Here is a 23,295-nt window from a genome sequence, read left to right as displayed (position 1 = left end):
GGCATGATTAGGACTGAAATCTAATTTCTTGGCCTCTAGCAAATGCTCTTTCCACGAAGCCTTGCATTCTAAAAAGTGATGCCCTTCAACCTGTCTTTCCTGCTGGTTCATGAGGCCCCGTTACCGATAGCTGCCAACTACATATTCTGCCAAGACCACAAGTATAGATTGGTCAGAGGTGGAGACTGTGTCCTGTGGCCTGGAAACAGACAGGAGATGACTGAACCACTCATAGGTCAAGCCCTAGAAAATGAGCCAGCAGCTATGGCCAGATTTAGGAGATCCCATCTGGCATCTGTTAAAATGGACTTGAAGCACGATCCCACTGCTCTGCTCTTCCCCACCTTCCCTACCTAGGAGGGATTCTGCTGTGCCACACTCAAACACGGCTTGGTGATGCAGTCAATCTTAAGTTATTCAGGCAAAAAACACAAACACAAACCAAACCATCTCAGACATGCCCATCCCCTCTCACAGACCCTGCTCTTTGCTCAGAACTGCTGATCATTCAGCCCAAGGCCTCTTCCGGCCACTCCCTGCAGCCTCAGTCTGCTCACTTCCTCCCTCTTAAGCCCGCCCTCTTCCTCTTAGGTTTTCACTGTCAAGGCCATATGTTGGTGGGGTGTTTTTTTTTTTTTCTTCATCACTTGGCCATGAACGTGCACACCCCCCACACAGAGACCTATGTGGGAAAGCAGGTCACGTGACACCCTGCCTTTGGCTGTCTGTGGAATCACACTCCCAGGGACTTTGGAATATCACTAGGAAGGTTGTCACCATACAAACTCTGCAAACTCTAGGGAAAGAAAGGGGCCATCTCGCCTTCAGAAGAATACCTTCCCAAAGGCTTAGCCTGCCTGAAAAGAGACTTAAAAAACCGAAAGGGCTTAAAAGGGCATTTCCAAAGCAAAAATATCAGTTAGAGGTTGGGAAGGTACAGAAAGAAGGATGAGGATTTTTTTTTTCTTGTAAAATAGACAATAGTCTCTCTGTATGGCAAAGGCTTAATTGCTGACAGTAAAGCAGCCACAACCCAACAGCCGCCCCCTCAAGTCTCCAGTAAATAAGACTCGCTGTTCTGTTATTCTGATAACGAGGGCACCATCAGTTCCCACAGCCCTCAGAGCAATCTTCTTTCATCGCCTTACGTGACCCTCAGTATCACTAGTTCTGTTGTTTCCCCATGGCCTGGAGTGCCTGGATGCATGGACACCAATGTAGAAACCTTCCCTGTACCAGCGCCAGGCTCTCATGGACACTTTCAACAAGTCCCTCTGGCACCCTGATGAGAGTGTGTGAATGAGACAGAATAATTACAGCAAATCCTCCTCACAAAGCCCTTCAGTGGCTGCAACTCATCAATATTTAAATAAATATTAAAACCTTGTTTGATCTAATTAAAAAGATACATGCACCCCAATGTTCATAGCAGCACTATTTACAATAGCCCAGACCTGGAAACAACCTAAATGTCCATTGATAGATGACTAGATAAAGAAGCTGTGGTATATTTATACAACGGAATACTACTCAGCCATAAAAAATAATCAAATAGTTCCATTTGCAGCAACATGGATGGGCCTGGAGAGCATCATTCTAAGTGAAGTAAGCCAGAAAGAGAAAAATACCATACGATATCACTCATATGTGGAATCTAAAAAAAGAAAAAAGAAGACACTAATGAACTTATCTATAAAACAGAAATAGACTCAATAGACATAGTAAACAATCTTACGGTTACCAGGGGGAAAGAGTGTGGGAAGCGATAAATTGCGAGTTCAAGATTTGCGAATATTAACTAGCATACACAAAACAGATAAGCAACAAGTTTCTTCTGTACACCAGAAATAAATGATGCATTGCAAACTGACTATACTTCAATAAAACAACGACAAACCTCGTCTGAAGTTTAGGAATTGTTCTTCCAGAGATACTTAGATAACAAATTTCAAGATACCAGTCTCTTGAACTGCATGAGCAATTATTCAAAACTTTAACCAACTTTAAAGTCACTTACTTTTTGCCCCAGTATAACAGGCTTACTTCAGGGAAATATCATCTTTGGAGGATTATTTTTCAACCAAGTCCCCTAATGTGCTGTTCTTGGCTACCACATATTAAATTCTACTATGCCCCAGATTTTTACATATATTATTAACATTTTAATCCTCACTACAACCTTGCAGAATGGATGTTTTTATGGCCATTTTATATAAAAAGAAATTGAGGCTCAATTGTATGAAATGATTTTGCAGAAATCACAAGATTGGTCAATGGCAAGGCTAAATTTTGAATCCAGACCTCCCAGGCACTGAAATATATATGATTTTTTTCCTCACTAAAGTTGTTTTAAAATCTTTGAACATCTTTATGTTTTCAAAGCCCCTTCACATATAGATGTCAAAGCTCCTCATGACCAGACTATAAAGAAACTGGAACAGGTGGTATTATCTCCATTTCACAGATGGAGAAAGAGAAACTCTGATCTGTTAGTGCTGTTCCAAACGCATTCACCATTCTGACATGATCAGACGTGAGGATGTTTCTGTGGTCAAACTTTTTTGTCTAGAATAAAGTTTGGAGAGCAAGGATAGGTTGGCCCCCTGGTTTAAAGAATGGCACTCCGGATGAAGAATAACAAATTCTTCATGCCATTGAATGACTGAACACAGGGGCATCTGATCGTGTCTTCATCTGAGCGTTAGATGCTATACTGCATCAGGTACACAAAAGTGTATTGAAATGAAAGGACAACAAGAAATCCATCTAACCTTATTTCAACCCAGAGCCCCATCAAGACTCTTGTCCATAATTTGCACTGTAGGCTTATTAAATAGTTAGAGCAGTGCTTCTCAAAAGTTAACATGAGATCTTGTTATAAGGTAGGTTCTGGTCCAGGAGGTCTGGGGTGGTGCCTGAAGGTCCACATTTCTAAAAAGTTCCCAGGTGATGCCAAGTCTATTGGTCCATGGATGACACTTCAAGTGTCAAGGCCTGCTCTAACTAAGAGAGCTTGTTAGAAATGCAGACTCTCGGTCCTCTCCCAAGACCTAGTAGATCCAAGCCTGAATTTTAGCAAAATCTCAGAAGTACGTGCTTTGAAGAGGACTGGGCTGGAAGGCTGCCTGACTAGCTGGGAAAGAGGATGACTAAATAAACTTCCACTTGTTGTTTTGTCAACAGTTTACTTCAGAAAACTTGTTTTCAGTTGACTGTGTGTGTGTGTGTGTGTGTGTGTGTGTGTGTGTCTGAGAAAAAGATTAAGGAGCGACTTGGTGTTTTAAATACAATTGCCTTGACAGATGGTGACAATGACCAGGTCATTTGATCTGAATTGATCTTGATAGCACAGCCCCGGGAACCGGGAGGCTCCCAGTGACTACCTTCTCATAAATGTCAGATGGACTGGAGCTGCTGCTACAGCTGCTACAGCCTCATGCAGAAAAGCTTCTTCTGCTAAATAAAATGTGACACTAGCAACAACACAGCCCACAGTCTCTGTCTTTGCCAGTCTCCAGAAGAAAAAAAAAAAAAAAAAAGAATAAGTCACTAGTTTTGCCCCCTGGCTAAAAACTAAACAAATTCTATGTTATGAATAACACCCACTCCAAGGCTGGTTTTTAATGAATGTTTGAAGCCAATTGCTCTTTCAACCAATAAACATTTACTAAAGGCTTTTCATGTGCCAGACACGGGGCTGGGCACCACAGACACAGAGCTTATTAAAACTTGGGCTCCGCCTTTGAAGAGTCCATTTTGCTGTCTAGTTTTGAGGTCAGTTTATCGGCCTTTGCTTTATAAGCTACAAAGTGAAATGCACCAATGTGGAGAATGATGGGATCCCTTTACCATATTACTTGGGTTAAGAATGAAAAGGACAATGAAGAGAAAAATAGAAGTTCAAATAAACAGCATTAAATTGACAGGCGCTCCATGTGTTCTCCATATTTTCTGCTAAATAGATCAATTATAGCAATAAAACATGTGCGCTATAAAAATATGCAGAGAGAATTCAGCTGGGCTGCAAGGGAATGTTGACGAGGTAACTAAGCAACACTGGCAAGGAAAGTTCTTATTTTTCTTTTCCTATTGATGTCTTCTGATTTATTAGTTGAAAAATCAAAGAGGCCTCGCCAAGGACAGGGAAGAAACGAAACTGCTCTCCCATTCACTCTCAGGATCAGTCTTCTCTAGCTGTGACCACCCTTAGAGATGCTGGTGGGACAGAAGGGCAGGCAGGACAGAAAGGAGAGAGACCAAAGTGATATTAGTTGTGGGAAGGAAGCTCAGCATCTCGAGGGGGATGAAGGACTCCCGGCAGGACCAGCTGTTGGGGCCGTTCATTATAGGAAGGCTGTAAGGAAAATGGGGGCCCCAGAAGGACCCCACCTGAGGGAGTTTCCATGCCACCTTCATTGCTGGGGCCCCAGAAGCTAGGGTGGTGCCTGGAACAGAGCCGACTTCACTGAATGTTTGCTGAATGAACAAATAAACCGCAGTGAACAAAGAATACTTTACATCAAAGTGAAACCACAAAAGCGAAACCAAATTGGATCTCCTATCTTTCATTATTTGAGGACTCTACCCCAACCTGTAAGTTCACTGCCAACTCACTGAGGTCAGATATTTCCAGCTGCTGAGCTGTTCTGAAGCATCCCCTCCTGAAAGGTAAAGACACCTGTCCAACTTCTCTCTCAAATGGGCTGTCCCTTTCCCATTGCAATCTAAAACTCTAGCTCTTCAGAATTGAAAAATGACTTGTCTGATTTCTTATCTTCCCACTACATTTTTATCTTTGTGGCTGGAATAGTCCGTGGAACTCTCCTCTCACACCCCGAATATTGACTAAAAGTAGATCAGGATTTTATTTTAGAGGAGTGTGTATTTGTGTGGGTGAATAAATTCAACATCACGTGACCTTCCCAGAAGCCAATAAAAGGATGTATCTAAGGAAGCAATTCTATCACCCTTTATGTACTGTTTTACTCCTGTCTACTCACTAGATGCTATCTTCACTCACAAGACAATCCCCAAAGTGAAGACATTCCTACCTGAGAAGCAGCCTTGATATGTAAATATTTTTTTGCTCCAATGAATCTACCTCTCCAACTTTGAGCTGCCCTTTTGTTGTATTTATACTAGTTGGAAGAAACACTGCTGCCTCATTTTAATCTTCAAAGGCATGTATGATTTCAGAGCTCTAAAATGCTGAAGTTATTTCTGAACACAGATGAAATCAGTACAAACAGGTGCAGCCCTACAGAAGTCTGTCACATGACCATCACTCCGCATCACTTTCTAGCTCTTCAATGTCCATTCAGGTTGCATTCTCACTGTTTCATTTGCATATTTATTTAGTCACCAGTGCAGAGCATTAAAAACATTGCATGCAAGCTGGTACCCTGTAGTGGCAGCAACATCAGTGACTAATGAATCCACAGGTATTTACAGCAGAGACCCGTAAGGAGTCTCCATTTCACAGACTCAGAAACATCGCCATTTAGAAGAGGACACGGTGGTGAGAAACAGTGAAAAGAGTGGAAGGACAAGGAAGGGTGGGAGTTATTTGGTGTGGTTTCATTTACCACATACTCCTGTTCTGCTGAAGAAAAGACAGACTTTAAAAAAAAAAAATGTTTTCTTAAAGAGAATAAAGTTCCTTAAATAAAGGCCTTCCTGAGGCCAGTAGAGACTGGCCTGGATTCCCCTTAACGAGGAAGGTGGCAAATCTTTGGTCCAACCTTGGATAGGGTAGACCCAATCTTACCATAGTTTTCAAAATAAATAGTGAAAGTAAAATTACTGTAAGGTAAATGCTCAGTGGACTCATTTAATATTTATGAAAGGCATCCTAATTACTGTAATAATTTTTAAAGGAAAAAATCTTCTCCAAGTTAGTAACCACTTGCTCTATCATTTCTAGACCTTTGGCCTAGCTAGCAAATATTTTTGTGGTTAAAAAAAAAAAGACATGATTTGAGAACACAATACCTAAGGCCGGTAGGGGTCAGGAAATGGAGGAGGGGCAGGGAACTAGCAGTAGAGCTAACATAACAGCTGAAATAAAAAATTAAGGCTGGTAAAAAAAAAAACACGTATTTTTACTTTTTAAAGCACAGGTGTATACCAGCTGGTGTGATGTCACTCAGAAACTCCATCAGATACTGGGATAAAGGTCATTGTCAATTACCATTTCCTTCTTTCTCTTTGAGATAGGATATGCCAATTCTTTCTTGGAAAAGCCTTGCTTTAAAAGGAAAAATGTTCAAATTCAAGGAAGTTGGTTTCTGTAACTATCAACATACTTATTTACTCTTAGCCACTCTAAGTGAATTTGAGTCTCAGGGTCTGGAAATTTTTTACCCCTGGCACTAGGGAAATTTATGTCTGACCAGTCATCTGGAACCACTGCAAGAAATCTTTGAAGGGCAGGAGAGAGCACAAAATGGGCTAGAAGACTGGAAATTGGAAAATACAGCTCCAATTTTCAAAAAGGTACTATTTTAAGTTTGGGGGGGTGGGGATGGTTAAAATTGATACTGATCGCAAGCAAAATTTAGAGGCAAAGATAGCCCAGTAGCTAAGAACACAGAATCTATAGGGTTGCTGTGGGAATTACAGAGGGTGTATATGTGAAATGTTTGGAACATGGCAGGCACTGAGTAATGAGGCCACTGCTACCATCATCATCAGGCTTTGAATTATATTAGGACTCAAGTTTTATTAGAGTCAACCCTTAAGAGAGCAAACAGCCACTTAGGAACTCAACCTAATTACATAACAGTAACAATAACTCACATTAATTTTGCTATTTATTTTAATAACAAATTGCGAATTAGGTGTTATTATCGTCCCATTTTATACCTAGGGAAACTTGAGACACAGTGAGACTAAAACTTGTCCCAGGTCACAGAACCAGCAAGTAGCCAAGCTGTCTCCAAAACTCTTAACCCTAATGAAGACTGCCTCTTTAGACAGTTAGTTCACAAAAAACACCACAGGAACTTCCAGGGCATATCCAGGGGGTTAGGAAAGGCAATGGAGAAACACAGACCTACAACAGTGTACGAAGTCATGTACCACCCCCAAGGACATGTATTTCTTGAAACTTCGTGGCCTGAAATTAGAAGACCTGGATTCAGGTCCTGACGATGATGCTACTTGGCTATGTCTTTGGATGAGACATCCTGTATGAGCCTCAGTTTTGCCTTCTTTAAAGATAATGGCACTGACCTCACAAGGTTATTGTGAGAATTAAAAGAGATATTGCCTGTGAAGCACTTCGTCAATGGAAAACCATTATATAGTTATCAACAAGGTGACAAAGGGAACTACAATTTTTGCCAAAACACCAAGAAATGATATAAGTAATGGAAAATGATTCAGTTTGATACAAATGTGTGTTCCTGAGTAAGAGACAGGGCAAGGGGTAGGAGTGACAGAGGGAGCCCTGCAGAGGAGGAAAGAAAGAAATTAAAACACTTCCTTCTTGCTTCATTTGGATGGACTTTAAATTTTCAGGCAAAAGGAAGTAATAACAATCTAAGTGATCTGATAATGAGTCAGTATTCCTCAACATTTATAACCCACTTAGCTTAATACTGTGAGGGAGTTCCAGGATTTTTGCATGTAATAAAATCTAGTGCAATAATATTTCATTAAGTTTTATATACCAGGGAACATTATAAGCTCCACGCCCTCCCACCGATCTCTCAAACGTGTTTTTTTGTTTTGTTGTTGTTATTGTTGAGGGGAGGTAATTAGTTTATTTATTTATTTATTTAATGGAGGTACTAGGGATTGAACCCAAGACCTTGTGCATGCTAGGCATGCACTCTACCTCTGAGCTATACCCTCCCCTCCTCAAATGGTTTTTTTGAATGCAGCATAAACGTTTCTCATTTAAATTTTTTAAATGCACATCATTTAGCATACCATGGTAGGTTATAACTCAGCTATGATCCCTGTGTCCTGATAACAGAATAACTCTCTAAACTGATTAGAAAGTTATTCGGGTTTTCAAACACAGTGATCCTGCTGGAGGATTTAGGCTGCATCCCCAGAAACTCTCAAGAGAGAAGAGACAACCAGAGAGTGTTTCGATTTGCCTTGGTGGAGCACATGGACAGAGAGGATAACGCCGAGATAAAATGGAGACAAATAATTAATGATGCTATATCCTCTCTTCACCACTGAGCATGTCCACAACAAATAAGAAAGACACTTGGAATAGAATTAAATCAAACAATTAACTGTGAACGATGTGGCCACCTGGAGGAGGGGAGTGAGTCCTACCTATAAAGTGAAAGATGTGGGCTTGAGTCCAGACTTTGCCCCTTACCTAGTTACCTTCCTAGGCTAAAAGGTATGCCTTTGTGCTTCAATTTCTTCGGTTAAATGAGGGTACTAATACTAATACTACAGCGTGTTTGGGGGTGAGTGTGATAATGTAAAGATAGGCAAATGTCAAGTGTTAGATTTATTAATCCGGATTTCTCATATTATCAGGTTTCAGGTGGCTTCATCATCAACAGGGGTCCCAGCCATAACCTGGACTGCTCTTTGACGTCTTCCCCGCAAGGCCTGACCCTCAAAATGCATAAAATGGTGGAAGGTTTGGAGGAGAGCTTCATTTCCCCATTCCTGGTTTTTATCAGGAAAAATTTTCCCTAAGGACACAACAGGCCTTTCTCTGTCCTTTTACTAACATTACCCCAGAGGGGAGTGGAGGGACTATTTCATGTAACTGGTACATTTGAGAAAGAATCAACTGCACATGTTCAGCTGGCTCAGCTTTTCCCTTCCGAGAGGTGCCTGCCCTCAGGGACTGTGATGTTTGCTGCTCCCCTAACTTTTTGAATGGAGGAAGCTGGCTCTTTGCAGCACTGCCTGCGAAAAGGAGTGGGGCAGGTGGTAAATCTAGGATTCAGATTTAGCAAACAAATTCAGCTAACAGACCCAAAGCTACATCCTCCAGTCTGGATTCTAGAAGCAATAAAGCTGATCTGTTTCTGTTCTGTGGTTTCAACTTCTGCAGAAGTCATGCAGAGAGGAATGGTATTACTTGCTTTGGGGGGCCCTCCTCGAGATCCCAATGTGAGGTTGTGTACACAGGCTTGCAGATGCCAAGGCAGCCGTTTTGTAGTAAGGCTTCACTGTGGGACATCAATGCAAGGACAGCCCTGTTTAAGACATAACTCACTGATCTGCAGAAGGTTGGCGTCTGCAGACCAGGCATGCAGAGTCTCCTCAAGAGATGACTGAGACAAGAGAGTCCACCCCACCACAGGGAGCATCTCTCCCAGTAACTGTCCGGCCCCAGGCACAGAGAGTGAGGATGCTTAGATAAGAGCAACATTCATCTGGGAGGTGTTTCTAAACATTCCACAATAGTCACTGAGCACTGGGCTTGACAGTCCCTTGCTATAGGTGGGTACTGTCCAGGAACATGCTATCACCAGCCTCCTCCATGGGGAATCTAAACACCTCCACCCAGATGGGACCTCTCCCTTGCCCGGCCTTATTGCCTCAAGCTTCTCTCTGGGTTAACTTCAATCTCTGGGAAAGTAAAGGGAATGACGTAGAGAAGGAAGGAAGAGAGAAAGAAGGGATGCTAACCATCTCTGTCCCAGGACGTCTGCATCTCATTCCTCGCCATCCCCACCCCCTACACTCATGCAGTAACCTCACACCATACTGCATTTCTGTGCTTACACATCTGGCCCTTCCATTAGTCTGTGAGGGCTGTGATCACCCCAGACTTCATCACAACTCTAGGACCCAAGGCAGACCAGGAACAAATAGGAACTTAGTAAGTTGTGTGGTTGAACTGTGGGTCTAAGTTATTTTGCTAATCAAATGCTGTACAAACAGTTCTTTTTCCAGCTGAGAGGGCCATGCTCCGGGAATCCTGATGAGCCAATGAGCGACAAAAGAAACCTGCTCGGAAAGCAGAGATACTTCACGCACAGATCAATAGCAGCCACTCGCCCGTGCGGTTCCCCAGGCCAATCTAAACAGCGCTCACATTCTCATTTTTCCAGCATCCACGGAAAAATCTGCTCCTTTGGAAGCACGCCTGGCCTTAAAAGAATGTTTCAAAACTCATGGTAGATCTTTGAAACCATCTCTGCATGGTGCTCTACCTGTGTGCTTAGTTTAAAAAATAAGTTAAAAATATATAACTCAAAGGGAAAAATAATAGGGAAGAGAGGAAGGCAATCAGCTTGGGGAATTTTTTTTCTGATGTAAGAAGAAATGTATCATATCACTTCCTTTAGTGCCAACTCTATGTCTGTGACTCTGGTGCCATTCCCCAAGTTTATGTCGCAGCCACATCCAATCCCTTCACAGAGGGATGTGACCGCAGGCATCCTGGCCCCTAACCTATCACCCTTAGTCATCCTGCTCAATACCTTAAACTTATTCTCCTCCAGCCATGATCCTGCCACCTGCACCATGTATGCTGGGGAGGCCTGAGAGGGAGATCACTGCAGGTGGGGTTTCACAGCAGGAAGAAGCCTCAAAAATCACTTCATTCTGTTCAGCCTCTTAATGTATTAAGTACCAAGGTAGAAACAAACACACTTAACGCCCAGAAAGGTGAGACCCTCACTTAGGACAGATTGGAGCTGAAACAAAGCCTCAAGCTCAATGCCAGTGTTCTTTTCAGTAACCCATGACTCTCTTAAAAGTTTGAGAAAACCTGACACCTAGCTGCCCTTCAAAACTGCCCCCAACTTCACTATAACTCACTCTCTCAATACTTCAACACAAACCATATATATACATATATACATATACACATACATGTATATATATCCTTTTATGTATATATAGTATATATATGTACATATACAGTTTTTAAAATTTTCCTGTTGGTTTTTAAGCCTTTTTTTTAAAGCAACATAGACTTTTTTCCCCAACAAAGTATTATACAGGACCCAATTATACAAAAATAGATACAAATTCTCTCTTCTGTGGTTGAAGCAGGGAGAAGGGCCCTCCCTCTTAGCCTGCCCCTCCCACAGTCCCCGAATCCCCTCTGAGGACATCCAGGTGTGGCTCTATCAGTGAGACAACTCACCCGATCCCTCATGCCCACTGCACTTGTCAGGGACTCAGTTTCTGCCCCAGCCCTTTCCTTGGCTTGCCCACCTGCCATCAGCCTTCAGGCTTCAAGGTCTGGACGTCTGCTGCCACCTCTAAGCAGCTGCTTCTGAATGCGCTGTTAGAAATGACTCTTGTCTCTCCTTTGCTCCAGAAGCTTTGGATTTGTAACTGTTCCTCTGGACCCAAACAGCCTGAAGCATTCATTATTCTCCTGTCTCCCCCTCACCTTCCAGCTCACCCATAATGAGGGCCCACTCACCCATCTGGCAGCCCCTGCGGGTCCACCAAGGCAGGCATCAGACTCAAGCTGCCACTCGGGGGAAGGCTCGGTCTACCCCTTCACCTCCTCTCCTGACCCTTCCCTGATCTGGCTTTGTTTCTGCTCATCATTTTTTTTCATTTATTATTGAAGTATAGTTGCTGTACAATATTATAAGCTGTACAATAGAGTGATTCACAACTTTTAAAGGTTATACTCCATTTATATTTATTATAAAATATTGGCTACATTTCAGTGTTGTACAGTATCTCCTGGTAGCTTATTTTATACCTAATAGTTTGTTCCTCTTGCTCCCCTACCCCTATGTTGCCCCGCCTCCCTAACTAGGCTCATTTTGAGCCCTTGCTTCTCAAATGGTCATGGGTTTGACCAGCTCTTCTTGCGTTCTCCACTCTCCCCTGCATTGCCTCTCATTTGTTCTTTTCCATTTTTCCCCTCAGGGGCCCTGGGGACACTGGAAGAGGTGGGTGACTGCTCAAGAAGAAAATATGACCCCTGCTCACCCAGAGCCATCTGTCCACTGACTGACTATTGAGTTCTCCCTGGACCTCCTGCATGCCCTCAGAAACAACAGGAAGACCGAGATTCCATGGGTGCTTGTTTAAAGTGCAGACCTTCAGGTTGCACCTCTCATTTTATATGTCTCAACTCTGATGCCTTCCAACGTTTAAGAACTCGCTGAGCTGGGAGTTTCACATGAGGCCTGGCATATCCCAAGGTCCATGGGTCAACAGCCATTTACTGAGGAGAATGGGCACAACAGAAATGTGGTCATTTGAAGAGCTGAATTTCCAGCAGTAAGAATGTCAGAATAACAGAAAAAGTCCTTAAGGGAAAGGGGGACTAACTTAAATCACACTGAGCATGGAGAATGCGGCCCTCCCCCTGACTGGTCCCCCAGCTACATCACCCATGGTGAGCCTGGCTGGATTAACCACCTGCTTTGTCCAGTGTCTGCCGGCCCTTGTCCTGTATCTGCTGGCCCCTGTAGGTATCTCACAGACTGGTGCCTCAGTACGTGAGTCTGAGATCAGACAGCTGGGTTTGACTCCCAAGTCTATCATTTTCAGAGCCGTTGGTTCCTGAGCTTATTATATAACACTGCTAAACTTTAGTTTCATAATATAATGATCCACGTCTTAGTGTTGCTGAGCGTTAAATGACATTATCTGAATAAAGCATCTGACACAGCATCAGGCACAAAGTCAGTCTGTCATAAGCATCAGCTTTTCATTGTCATTAACATAATGCTTTCTTGACCTCATATGTGTGTCCCCACTGCCGGACAGGCTTTCCACTTTTCCTCCCTTACAAACCCACTCTTAGGGGGAGGGTATAGCTCAGCGGTAGAGCGTATGCCTGGTATACACAAGGTCCTGGATTCAATCCCTCGTACTTCCATTAAAACAAACACCTAATTACCTGCCCCCCCCCCCAAAAAACCCAAAATCTTAACACACTCTTGCTAAATTACACCTCAAAGGATTGTGGCGGTGATGGAATAAGACAGTAGGTGAAAAGAGGTTAGCAGTGGGTCTGGTGCGCAGCAGGCACTCAGTAATGATCAGTGATTATTAAAAAGTCTGACCCACCTTTACCAGTCCTGCGGGGAACAGCAGGAACTTTCTCTCATCAGGTCTGATGCTCTGACACCTCCCTCCGGCCACTAGGCAGAAGAGCCTTTCAGGAGGGCAGGAGCCCAGTTTAGGTGGCTTCTCCAGGGACCACATGGAGAAGCCGGCGAGAAAGCCTGTGTTGATTGGACATTTATGTCTATTATTTTATGACAGGAATTTGAGCTCTCTCAGGGCAGTGCCAGAAAAACTCATCTGAGTCCAGGGCTGCTTAATACCAAATAGCTTAATTCTGATTTTCTTATGTAACCACAATATGTATGTAGACTTGCCAACAATGTTAAAAAACAGAAGACCCCCCCCCCAAAAAAAAATCAAAGAAAAAAATCTTCTGGTAGTTTCTAAACCAACTTGCATGGAAACAGTTAACCCCATAAAAGTGTGATGGGTGTAAATTTTTACATTCATTTAGAAGAGTGGTTTCTGTTTTTCCTGTTTTATTCTTTGGGTAGGTTTATTTATTTTTCCCACACTATTCTTTAATGACAAATGAGGGTGACACCACTCTTCTTAAAAACAATGAAATCTGCAGGGAGGGAAAAAAGAACCCTTACAAGCCTCCGTAGGCGTGGGGAACTTTTGCCTGGAGAAGTGTGCAGATCAAGCAAACGGATGGAAAACAACAGCCTTGAGCCAAACGCTCGCAGTGAGGACTCACTTTATTTCTGGTCCGAGCACAGAGGCCAGGAAGCTACATCCACCGATGTTTTTCACTTAAGATTCTACATCCATCAATCTATCTTGTTGAGAAAGTCTCCTTTAGAGATTTCCTCTATTTGTTTAAAGAAAGAAGAGGAAAAACAGAAACAGAGCCACCACTCCTAGGAAAACGGCACTTGCCTATCAACCAGCAAGAGATCAAATCAGGTGTTTGATACTATCACCTTGAACTACATTTTATTTTCTTCAAACTGCATTTTATTCTTAAAAAAAAAAAAGGCAAAAGCAACTCCCTGAGTTTAGGCAGTGTTTGCTTTTATATAAGGGCTAAATGACTTACATTCTTTTTGGAAGAAAGGTAATGTAGGAATCTATAAAAACTCCAATAAGCATACCACAAACATTTCTCCTACCAATTTTAGTCAATTAAAAAAAAATCAAAGGCTTAATATAGTTGAAGACTGAAAAATAGAGTTCCACAAAGAGAAGACTGTCACATTAAAAAAAGGAAACACATCTGAGAGGCACTTCAGCACAGCTTAAATGCAGATCCTTACATAACTGATCAAGATATAAACCATTCGCAAATATTTCTATTTTAAATCGCAAGATGGTTGGCCCCAGACCCTAGAAACTGGGCGTGATTGCACAATGAGCTGGGCCTCATTTCCTCTCCCCCTTAATTTGCCCTCACCCAGCGTGGTTTCTAGAGAAAGACAAAACCTGACAGAGCAGGGCAGGATGTCTAAGGAGGCCTGATTTATTTCAGTCTTGAAAAGCCACTCCCCTTGGATTCTCATTTCTGCAGGGAGTGCAATCCACACGACCGGGCTCGCTATGCTGAATCCAGTACACGTTTTTCTCATCTGGCCGAGTGAACTTGAGAAATGTGAGCACCACCTGCGCAGGCGTCTGCGGGAGGATCCCGGGGGAGTGGGGAGGGCTGGGGTGGGGGGGGGGGGCGGGTTTGCGCTGGGACGCTGAGCAGTGTTAAGTAAGTGTTGCCTCGGGCTCCCGGGCTCCTGGGACTGCCTGGACAGGAAAGAGGCGGGGCCTTGGCCCTTCAGATGTCTAGTAAGAGAAGCTTTCCAAGCTGGCATCACAAGCAAGAAGTGGAGCTCCTGCCCTGGGAGCTAGGTCCCTAAACTGATCTACATTCAAAGAGGGCCTCCTGGCTCATGGGCACCATGTAGCAACCTGAAAGTAGAAAGTCGAGACAGAGCATGGGGAATTCCAGACCTTTCTCCACCCAAAGGGCTAGCCCCAAACAGGGAAAGTCAATGATGGACCCCGTCAACATGTTCCCTCAACACTGTCAGAGGCGGTGTGTTCTCCCCAGCTCCGCACCCCTGCCCACCTTGCTCATGCGAGGATGGGGGAGGAAGACCCCTCGGTGTGCATTTGGGAAGCTGCCAAGGCAGTCTAAGCTTTCAGCTGGACCACCTGACCTGAGAGCAGCCACACACACTTGGAAAACATTATTTCATCTTTATGATGGTCTTGGTTTAGGATGTACTTAATTTTATAAAGCCCCCTGAAATTGTGTGGGAAGGAGATAAAGCAGTTCTCATGATATCAGCATGAGATTTCCTCCAACCATATCCAGGTAAACATAAGAGGGTCCTTTTAACTAAAAGGGCTTTCTGACTAATGAAGAAATAAATGTACACCTCATCATTCCATGGCCTACCAGAAACTCCTGAGGACTGAGGATTTAGAAGGAATGATTCAAGTGGAGTTTCCCTAGTCCTCATCAGCCAAACCTACTCCTCCCCACAGTCTTACTTTTTCATCTGTCTCAGCAAGGCTGGCTGAAAAAACCTCACTCAAGCCAGCAGACAAGTGAAGGCAATGGCATTTGTGAATGGCTCACTCTGGGGTCAGCGTACCCGAGACTAGTTGCCCTGATGACGGGGCTGGCAATGTGCCTGCTGGTTGGAACCTTCTTATTGTTTCTGTCACAAGACCCACAGCTATTTCCTGATCTGGGAAATTTTGGAGGGGCAAGAAAAGGGAAGACAGGAAGGGAAGAGATACTCCTGATAAAATTGGGCAATGGCTCTTGTAAGATATACAACCTGTCCCTCCCAGGCAACAGCAAATAATCCCATCAAAATGAACTATGAAATCTGGAGTAAAGCATTTGAAAAAAAATCTGTGGTGATATACTTGGAATTTTAAACAATGCGTACATTTTCCCTCAGTAAACCCACCTTTAACAATCTATCAAAAGACAAGTTTAGAGGGCTACTGGGGTAGGCAGACTTCTAAGATGGCCCCCAATGGCCTCAGCATCCTGGTATCCATGGCTCTTGAATAATCCTCTCTGCCTGCTTGAGGGCTGGACCTAGCGACTTCCTTCCAGTGAATAGAACAGCAAAAGGGATGGGGAATGCCTCTGAGATTCGGTTTTAAACGATTGTGACTTCTGTCTTGTTTGCAAATTCTTTCAGCCTCTCTTGCCTGTTCACTTTGATGAAGCCAGCTGCCATGCTATGAACTCTCCTTCAGAGAGGACCACAAGGCAAGGAACTGACGGTGGCTTTCAGTCAACAGCCAGTGAGAATGAAGGCCCTCAGGCCAGCAGTCCATCAGGAACTGAATCCTGCCTGCCACCACTGAGTTAGCTCAGAAACAGATCTTTCCCCAGTCCATCCTTGAGATGACTAGCTCAAGCCTTAACCTTGATTACAGCCTTGAGAGAGTTCCTGAACTAGAAAATTCCATTCATCTGTGCTCTGATTCCTGACCCAGAGATACTGGGAGATAATACATGTTGTCGTTTTCAAGCCTCTAAATTATGGGGTATTTTGTTACACAGCAAGATATAATACAGCTTTTAAGCATCATTGTTTACAATCACACCCAAAAAAGGGAAATGATCCAAAAGTCCATTCTGAGAGAGCTAGTTCAGTCAAGAATGACATCTAACTATACAAGAAATGTTGGGCAGCCCTCAAGATATAATGAGGTCAGTACATCTGTATTGAAATGGAAAGAAGTCTACGAAAATGAAAAAGCAAGTTGCTGAGCAATTTGGGACTTCTAAAACCCGGCAGAGATCTAGATTTCCATCCCTGTAATCTCCAGACAAGCTCCTCACCCAGTATTCCCATCTCAGAAAATAACAACTGTAGTTATCTAGTTGCTTTAGGCAAACAAACAGAAACCAAAAAAGAGAGAGAAAGAGAAAGGAGAGATCATTCTTGACTCTCTAACTGCTCATCTAATCCATCATTAATTATACAGTTTATCTTCAAATTGCTACCACATCCCACACTTCTCACCGCCTCCACAGTGACTCCTCCCATCCAAGCCACCATCCTCTTTCTTGGACAGCTGCAGTGGACCTGACTTGTTGCCCTGCTTCTACTTCTGCACTTCTACAGTCTATATCCAGGCAATAGCCAGAGTGGTACTTAGAAAATATGAATGACATCAAGCCACTCCCTTCTCTAAGCCCTATAAAGGCTTCCCATCACAGTCAGAATAAAAACCAGAGTTGCTAGGTTGGTTCACAAAGCCATGATCTACAGATCTGACCCCTGGATATTTCTCCTTCCTTTGCAATTCTCCCTCTCACTTATCTGCTTTATCCGCATTGGCCTCCTTAACGTTTCTACGTCAAACTGATATTGTATATCTAACCAAATTTCTGCTCAAAAATGAGGGGTGAAATAAAGACATGTCCATATATAAAGAAAAGAATATCCAATTCACAGAGGCTCCCCGCCAAAATATTAAACAGTAATAATATATTTCAGTATAAAGTAAACTAAGAAAAAAGTAAGATAAACAGTGATAAGTAAAGAAGATAATAAACATGATAGTAAATTTATAAACACCACTACTGTTCTTAAAAAATGTTTAGACTAATAGTGGGGAGGAGTTATATACAACTTGGAACTAAAATATTAAATAGCAATAATATTAAAGTACAATTACCTGAAAGCATTTTAAGGTCCTTGTGTTGTTTGGTAGAAGAATAGCAATTTTGAACAATTTTTAAAAGTTTTTAAAGCTAAGCATGCCTATTATAATTTTAGGGGAAATGAGGGTGGGGATGGGGCAAAAGAAATGTAATGTATCACTTCCAAAGTAAAAGAGGGGACAAAAAGGGAAAAAATAATACTCAAATGCAACATGTACAGATAAGCAAAATCAGAAAGATATGCCACAGGCAGATCCTCATTAAAGGAAATTTAAAGACTGTAGTTCAAGCCAAGGAAATTGATCACAGATGTAAGACATATAAAGGACACAGAAGAAGGAATCAAAAGGATACAAGAGGATATAAGATCTCAAGCTACAAGAAAGAATTAAGAGCACAGAAAGTGGTAACTATAAAGATAAATCAGGCTCTCTGCTCCTCCCTGTTCAACAGCCAGCCAGAACTCTCCTCAGTGCCAGCAGCATCTCTGAGACACGATGGTGAAGGTCGGAGTGAATGGATTTGGCCATATCGGGTGCCTGGTCACCACAGCTGTTTTTCACTCTGGCTAAGTGGACATTGTTGCCATCAACGACCCCTTCATTGACCTCAACTACATGGTCTACATGTTCCAGTATGATTCCACCCATGGCAAGTTCCATGGCACTGTCAAGCTGAGAACTGAAAGCTTGTCATCAATCGAAAGTCCATCACCATCTTCCAGGAGCAAGATCCTGCCAACATCAAATGGGGCAACTTGAAGGGCAGAGCCAAGAGGGTCATCATCTCTGCCCCTTCTGCTGATACCTCCATGTTTGTGATGTGTGTGAACCATGAGAAGTACGACAAGTCCCTCAAAATTGACCACCAACTTGGTGCCTCTTGCACCACCAACTGCTTGGCCCCCTGGCCAAGGTCATCCATGACCACTTTGGCATTGTGGAGGAACTCATGACCACAGTCCACACCATCACTGCTACCCAGAAGACTGTGGACAGCTCCTCTGGGAAGCTGCGGCGTGATGGCTGAGAGGATTCCCAGAACATCATCCCTGCTACTACCAGTGCTGCCAAAGCTATGGGCAAGGTCATCCCAGAGCTGAATGGGAAGCTTACTGGCATGGCCTTCCGTATTCCCACCCTCAGCTTGTCTATTGTGGATCTAACCTGCCACCTGGAGAAACCTGCCAAATATGATGACATCAAGAAGGTGGTGAAGCAGGCATTGGAGGGCCCCCTCAAGGGCATCCTGGGCTACACTGAGGACCAGGTTGTCTCCTGAGACTTAAATAGTGACACTCATTCTTCCACCTTCAATGCTGGGGCTGGCATTGCCCTCAATGACCACTTTGTCAAGCTCATTTCCTGGTATGGCAGTGAATTTGGCTACAGCAACAGGGTGGTGGACCTCATGGTCCACATGGCCTCCAAGGAGTAAGAGCCCCTGTACCACCAGCCCAAGCAAGAGCACGAGATGAAGAGAGAGGCCCTTAGCTGCTGGGGAGTCCTGGTCCCAAATTGATCCCCCAACACATTGAGAATCTCCCGACCTCCACACAGTTTCCATCCCAGACCCCCTGGAGAAGGGGAGGGGCTTAGGGAGCCCTGCCTTGTCATGTACCATCAATAAAGTACACTCTACCCAAAACAAACAAACAAACAAAAAAAGGTAAATCAACACGAGCATTGACTCTACAAAAGAATAAAGCAAGCAATACCTTGTGAGATTTTAAAAAGAAAAAAATACATAGATTTAAGATATACAGAAAGACCTGCGTAAGAGTTGGGAGGACATAAGCGGGAAAGGTGTTGTTCAGAAAAAATTAAAGATATCCATCACTTTAGAATTTGGCAAGTTAAAGATACAAGCTATAATTACTAGGTTAACCACGAAAAGAATAAAAACAGACAGTATAATTTTCAGAGTGGTACAGAAGAAAAAGTGGAGTGAGGCAACAAACTCAGTCAACCCCAAAGAAGAAAGGAGAGAAGAAACAGAAACCGTGGGGAAAACAGAAAGCACAAAAGACTCTGGCAGATGTGAATTAAAATATATCAGTAATGATAACAAATGTAAATCCACTGAATGTTCCAGTTTAAAAACAGGTAACAAATTTCAACACCTCCTGGATTAGACAAAGTCACATGAATGAGTAAACAGCAGGTATGGGAAAGCAACAGCTGAAATGAAATGGTAGCTGTTATCTCCTGAGGGCCGGGGAGACAACAGAGCATAGTGGGGCCTAGGGTAAACGGGTGAGAGAATATCAGTCTAAAGAAGGCAGTTCTCACGCCATGTGGGAATACAGCCCAGTGCCCTGCATGTCGACTTTCAAATAAAGCTGGAAATTCTGAGTTTTAAGGGAAATCTGATTCTTCTAAAGTTTAATTAATTAATTAATTAATTTAGGTGGGGGGGTAATTAGGTTTATTTAGTATTTATTTATTCTTAGAGGAGGTACTGAGGATTGAACCCATGACTTCACGCATGCTAAGCATGCACTCTACCACTTGAGCTATACCCTCCCCCAGAAATCTGATTCTTAAACAGAGGCGACTACTTTTTTTAAAAAAGGCTAACATTGAAAAAAAAGAAAGAATATCCTATCAACACTGTGGATGGAAGAAAAGGAGATAAAATGAAACAAGCAAGCAAACAAGCAAAAAGCATGATACATAAAATGCAGAAACAAAAACATAAAACAAAGGAAAACAAGAACAGCCTCAGGAAGCCCTTGCAGCACAAATGGAAGTCACGGCTTCTACTAAACTACTGAACACCCACTGTGATCCACACCCTGTAATTTCCACTCTGTTCAACCTTATCATTTGGCTAAAGAGACCTAACATTAAAGGATGGGAAAAACACTGAATAATCCAAACATAAAGTACCCAGAGCACTAGAGGTCCCTCAAAACTCCAAATAACGTCTGCATCTTTGTTCCATCATTTCTGCTTACACCAAGTCTCCTCTGGGGCTTCCTGGGTACCTGGGCTTATCTACCTGTTAAAAATAGTGGCATTAAACGATGCCTGAAAGGATGGAGCAGAGGAAGCAGAGAAGGGAAAAAAGAATCAAGGATGTTCACCTTATGTCACTCTCAGCTTGTTATTTAAGCCAGTTCCTGCAATGTCAGTTCTTCCTCGTGGCGTGTGAGGTAAGGTCCCAAATGTTCAGTGTGGCTTCCAAGGCCTTTCATACCCGGCTCATTGCAGCCGCTGCCTCCGCACCTCTGCCCAGGCTGCTGCCCCTGCCAGGATGCCTCCAGTCTCCCCCTCCACACTTCAAACCAAATAAATCCATTCCCAAGTGAAGCGTTCTCTAAAGGATGCTTAAGGCAGGGTAGGAATAGCTCAAGGTGGAGGGCATGCTTAGCATGCACAAGGTCCTAGGTTCAATCCCCAGTACCTCCTTTCAAAAGGTTGCTTGAGGTGTCTGATGAAATCTCTAGATGAGGAATGTACTTCATGGCTATTTTTAAACTTATGGTTACCAGGGAGGAAAGGGGATGGGGAGAGATAAAGTGGCAGTTCAGGATTTGCAGACACTAACTACTATATGTAAAATAGATGAATAACAAGGTCTTACTGTATAGCACAGGGAACTATATTCAATACTTTGTAATAACCTATAATGAAAAGAATCTGGAAAACAATATATATATATAACTGGATCCCTTCACTGTACACCTGAAACTAACACAGTGTAAATCACTGATACAAATATCAATTAAAAGAAGAGAATTCTAAAGAGAAAAACATCCAAATTAACAAATGTTTAAGGAAATATCTATAAATATGATGCTTACTTCTTAATTTTTAAATCTAATACTCAAAGATATTTTATTCTATAGGGTAGATTACATTGTCCCACTTTTTAAAACCATGTGAATGCATAACTCCTGAGGAATCAGAGCAGTCATAAATTGAATGAGTTACTTACAGTCAGTTTCAAAAGCCAAATTATAAGAACTCTTTCATTTCCTGCAGCAGAAATGACATTCAACATGGGGTGTAGGCGCACGTTGACATGTTCGGCATGTATGTGGGCAGAAGAGGACCCAGGACCTCAAAAAGTCATAGAGATCTGATACAGCTGGATGGGTAAGGGAGAGCTGGTGGGACACCAGGCAGCACAGGGGGCTTGGCAGAGGGCTGGTCGTGGCTGAGGTGGTCCCTTCTCTGCCCCTCACCTCTCATGAAATCATTCATAAAACTACAGACCCAGGAAAATGCTGATTTCCACTGGATTTCTTGTAGACATGGCAAAAAGGATAAATCTTGGAGTCCAGCTTGGATTCTGAGTAGAAGTGAGGAGGTTGCATAATTCAGCAGCAGGGACAGAGAAATAAAAGGGGGGCCAGAGCAGAGGTGAGGGGCCGTGCTGAACTCACAGTGCCAGAAACTGGGGTTCAGACCAAATTCTCCCTCTTTGTGGGGTAGGAGTGTCCCAAGGAGACATGTTACCTGCATTCCATAATGGATGCTCTTCTGAAAAAGCATAATCTGTCAAGAGTGTCTGGAGCTAGGGACAGGTTGAAAATAGAAGTGACTGGGCATCTTTCATAAGGGCTCCCCTTCAGAGATTCGAGTTAATAAAGAGAGAAGGGGGAGCGGCAAGTCAGGTGCCTTCACAGAAGCCCTGGATCCAGCTGGGTCTCCCAGGGTTTCCTCGGCAGCCTACTGCCCCCCAGGTCGGGGCTGAAGAGGCAGTCTCCATGCTTCCAGCTATAATGGACTAATATTAAAACCAAAATGGAACAAAACAAAAAACCCGGGTGGAGCAGGAAACCATAGGAAGTGCACGTTTCTCCCTGTGCAAAGCTGATGAGTGGGAAGCAGAAAAGAGAGAGCAGACTATAGCCCATTATTTTTACTTTCAATAAAAAGCATAAAGGACTTGAAAAATATTTGCTGTGAGCCTCCAACTTTGGAGTCACTCTAACTCATCCACATTAAAGAGCCTCCATCAAGGCTCCATGGGCAGCAGTCCCAGGGGGCATCCCTTTGGTTTGGTCCAGGGATTTTTCCTGCTGCATTTCAGGCCTGCCCATCCGCCAAGCCCTGCCTCTGCCCTGTGGGCTCGATGCCTGCACAAACCGACCCCCTGCCCCCACCATACATTTCCTCTCTCCCTCTTTCAGAACGAGAGGTCCCATGCATCCTGGGGCTTTGTCTGCTGGCACTTACATGCAGGCATTGGGCTCACCCAGGTACTGGCCAGTAAACTCCATCTGCACAGCCAGGTCCGGGTACACACCTTGGAAGGGCTAGCCTGGGACTCTGAGACATACAGTGACAGTGACCACACATCTCAGTTAGTAAAAACTTGTCTTAGCCTTTAACTCTAACAGCACATGAACCACCATGGAAAATTGACCTCGCCACTGTTTTTGAGCAGACCACTCACCCAAGCTCTAGACCAGCATTTTTCATTGCCAGGGGGACAATTTCAGTGGAATGTCTCATTAGCATCCTATCCATATACTGACAAAATGTTAGTAACAATAAGGATCACAGCCACTACTTCTATATATCACTTATTCTATACCATTAACTATTGCTAACCACAGATACAAACTCACTGAGCTGTTAGTCAAGCCTCTTTACAATAAGACGGTCCAAAAATCTACATTTAATTTGTCCACCCACTATTTCTTGAGCACCTGCTAGGTCAGC

At 43.3% G+C, this 23,295-nt stretch overlaps 1 protein-coding gene and 1 pseudogene across 6 annotated transcripts in view; one reads left to right on the top strand and one right to left on the bottom strand.

The window, feature by feature from the left end:
* The window catches only part of MOB3B (MOB kinase activator 3B), a 201,850-nt gene that overhangs the window by 142,475 nt on the left and 36,080 nt on the right, over positions 1 to 23,295 (bottom strand). The window lies entirely within an intron of this gene.
* LOC116663358 lies at positions 17,955 to 19,264 on the top strand (annotated as a pseudogene).

This window comes from Camelus ferus, chromosome 4, assembly GCF_009834535.1.
Source record: "Camelus ferus isolate YT-003-E chromosome 4, BCGSAC_Cfer_1.0, whole genome shotgun sequence".
Taxonomy (NCBI): Eukaryota; Metazoa; Chordata; class Mammalia; order Artiodactyla; family Camelidae; genus Camelus; species Camelus ferus.
This window is presented reverse-complemented; position numbering and strand designations above follow the sequence as displayed.